The sequence below is a fragment of the Bos javanicus genome, chromosome 24 (genome assembly GCF_032452875.1).
Source record: "Bos javanicus breed banteng chromosome 24, ARS-OSU_banteng_1.0, whole genome shotgun sequence".
NCBI classification, from domain to species: Eukaryota; Metazoa; Chordata; class Mammalia; order Artiodactyla; family Bovidae; genus Bos; species Bos javanicus.
Window position 1 is genome coordinate 17,406,562 of NC_083891.1, and position 3,630 is coordinate 17,410,191.

General features: G+C 39.6%; 1 long non-coding RNA gene across 1 annotated transcript; it reads right to left on the reverse strand.

Moving 5' to 3' along the window:
- Window positions 1–210: 210 nt before the first annotated feature.
- Window positions 211–3,400, reverse strand: LOC133237375 (uncharacterized). Its single transcript, XR_009733163.1, has 3 exons — window positions 3,265–3,400; window positions 2,915–3,014; window positions 211–497 (listed from the first exon to the last, which is right to left on the reverse strand). It is a non-coding gene; the product is annotated as an uncharacterized LOC133237375 (long non-coding RNA).
- Window positions 3,401–3,630: the final 230 nt, after the last annotated feature.

Genomic DNA, 3,630 nt, shown 5'->3' on the forward strand with positions numbered 1-3,630 from the left:
AATGAAGTACATTAATAGCACCTGCTCTTCATATCATTGCTTTATTCTCCATCTTTGTCTTTCTTTCTCAAGCTTGGTACCAGTTATATTCAAATTTTCCATCAATATTTCATCATCTTAGGAGTTGTATTAGTTATTGCTGTGTAAAAATAACACATTAAAATTTATTATTAAAAAAAACAATTATTTATTATTTCTCAAAATGCTATAGAAAGTTGGCTGGGCCTGGTTAGGCTTGACTGAGCTGAAGTAAACTCTTGTATATGTGATTAGTTGGTGGATTAGTGGGGTCTAACTAGTCCAGATGGCCTCACTTGCTAATCTGAGTTGGCTGTCAATTGTAGCAGTGGAGTGACTTGGTCCCCAGTCTTTTATCATCCATAAGTCTACCCTGGGCTTGTCCACCTGGGCAGCAGGATTACCAGAAGGAAAGCAGAAGTATACACAGCCTTTAGAGGCTTGGGCTTCAAATGGCTTACTTTTACTTCTCCTGCATTCTGTTGGTAAAAAAAAAAAAAAAAAAAAAACCAAGGTCAGTCTAGATTCAAGATGTAAGAAATTAAACTCCACTTCTTAATGAGAAAAACTGCCAAGTTTAGCTGCAAAAGGACTTAGGTCAAGGAAGAAAATTAGTATAGTCATTTTTAAAATCAGTGTGAAATTTGTGTCCTCTGGTCATAAATTTTCATATCTTTCCTACATTAGAAATGCACATATCCCCTTGTTCTAAGACTCCCCAAAATTTAATTTAATCACGTTATTGCACTTGAAGTTAATGACCTTGTGACCTCTGTTAGGTCCAGAGGTAGTTCTTACTGTGTAATGTGTCAATTCAGAGACCTATGAACAGGAAAGGATAGATTTTTTTTTATTCACCCCCTGCTGTAGGGTCTGCTGCTACTGCTGCTAAGTTGCTGCAGTCGTGTCTGACTCTGTGCAACCCCACAGACGGCAGCCCACCAGGCTCCCCCATCGCTGGGATTCTCCAGGCAAGAACACTGGAGTGGGTTGCCATATCCTTCTCCAGTGCATGAAAGTGAAAAGTGAAAGTGAAGTCGCTCAGTCATGTCTGACTCCTAGCGACCCCATGGACGGCAGCCTACCAGGCTCCTCCGTCCTTGGGATTTTCCAGGCAAGAGTACTGGAGTGGGGTGCCATCTAGGTGTGTTTATTTCTAGACCTTCTCATATGCCAGAAATTATACCCATAGCTCTTCATATTAAAGTCCAGAGGCACTTTATTTTTCCAACACTCTAAAGTCCTTTTTTTCTTTTGGATTTTCTACTTCAACTTCTGTTTGAAAACCAGCTGATTCTCTCCTGAACTGACCTCTTTCTTGTAAAACTTTGCTAAAGGCCATGATTTGAAGCCAACTCACGATGCCACTGCATCTTTCCAACCATTTTCCTGTGAGCCATAGCTCAGTGGGCAAGATCTTCCATCTAAGTTATTGCACATGGCAATTTTGCCAAATATCTGAGACCAGATTAATGTATTTTCTTAATCTTAATCTTTCTTAATTAATGTGTTTCCTTGTTGCCTAGTGTCTAGCACTAAACTAATGCTTCAAATTTTACTTTTGTGTTTTTTCTTTTAATGATGACAGTACCTAGCTTTTATTGTCAGTTTATTTATTATTTAGTAACACTAGCTGCTATTGCAAGCAAAACCATTCCAATTCTGATACCAATTCTGATGTGTGTTTTTCCACACCACCAAGCAATTAACCCAAATCTGACACTTTCTTCCTGGAAATAGCAGCAGATCTCATAGGTTAATGGCTCAGCAAACAAGACTGCCCTCACTTCAGATGCCAGTTGCAGGTCCAGGTTTCTTTTTGTGCTTCTGATCAACTAGCTATACATTGGAGGTTCCCATGACCCCCTTCTTAGGTTTGATTAAGTTGCTTGAGCAGTTTACACAACTCAGAGAAATGATTTAGTTACTAGATTACCAGTTTATTATAAAAGACTATAAATCAGGGATGGCCAAATGGAAGAGGTTTCTAGGGAAAAGGTGTGAGCAAGGAACACAGAACTTCCATGCTTTCTGGGTGCACCATGCTCCCAGCACCTCATCAAGTTCATCATCTTGGAAATTCTCCAGAGCATGTCTTTTGAGGTTTTATGGAAGCTTCATTACATAGGTATGATTGATTAGATCACTGATCATTGCTGTTTGAATTCAATCTCCAGCCCTGTCCTCTTTCCTAGAGGTTAGGGGTATTACTGAAAGTTTCAACCTTCAATCACATGGTTTCAATGTTTCAATCATATAGTTGGCTCATTGGCAACCAATCACCATCATTGGGTGCTTTCCAAAAGTCACTTCATTAGTGTCAAGAAGGAGTTTCTCATCTGAGGAAATTCCAAGGGTTTTAGGAGCTCTGTGCAAACAACATGGATGAAAACCAAATATATGTTTCTTATCATAGATCATAATATCACATACTTCAGTGCCTTAATGCCATTTCTTACTCTAGCCAATTGTGATGAAAGTATTAGGTTGGTGACCTTTTACATGGAGTTTAAGGACATAGGTTCCATTTATAACCAGAATGCTAAAGAGGAGACATATACCAGATTCCTTAAGAGCTTATCATACAGTTACAGTTCTGAGCAGTAACTCCATCCACACATTGCTTTACACCATAGTCCAAAGGCAACACGGCAGTTAAATTAGGAGCAGAATAGCTGACTGTACTCACCATTGTTCTCCTCTTTATTCCATATGATTCAGAATTTTTTTGTAAAATTCAGTGAGACATTGAATATCTTTCAAGGTGTGTGTGCAAGTGTTTGAATGTCTTTCAAGGTGTGTGTGTGTGTGTGTGTGTGTGAGACAGAGAGAGAGACAGATGCATATATGGAAGCATTTGGAAGGAATCTGGGTGAAACAATAAAAGTTCCCTTACCTGTGTAAAGCAGGAAACTGAGAAAACATCAGAGGGACCCACGATGATGCCACTGGTCAGAGAAATAGTGAGATTTACTCCAGACTGTGCTCTTCACTGCCTAGAGGAGAGTCAAAGACATACACTAGTCCTGTAACCCAGGAAAAATTTTCCTAATTGTCATTTGTTTGTGATTTTGACCTGTATATGCCTGGAATTTCTATGATATTTATCACCTCTGCATTAATGTGGCAATTGATATAAATTCTTCCCTGGTAGCTCAGCTGGTAAAGAATCCACCTACAATGCAAGAGACCCTGGTTCAATTCCTGGGTCACAAAGTTCCCCTGGAGAAGGGATAGGCTACCTACTGCAGTATTCTTGGGTTTCCCTGATGGCTTAATGATAAAGAGTCTGCCTGCAACACAGGAGACCTGGGCTCAATCCCTGGGTTGGGAAGATCCCCTGGAGGAGAGCATGGCAACCCACTCCAATATTCTTGCTGGAGAATCCCCATGGGCAGAGAATCCTGGCGGGCTACAATCCATAGGTCACAAAGAGTAGAATGTGACTGAGCAACTTAGTACAGCACAGCATATAAATGACCTCTTTTGTTAAAAATACTTTCAAAAATGCAAATTGTCTAGATGTTCGTTAAGAGGCTCTATCTAAACTAACATATCCTCCATAAAATCTATAAATATTTTAATGTAGAAGCTATTTTGAGTTCTTAGGAA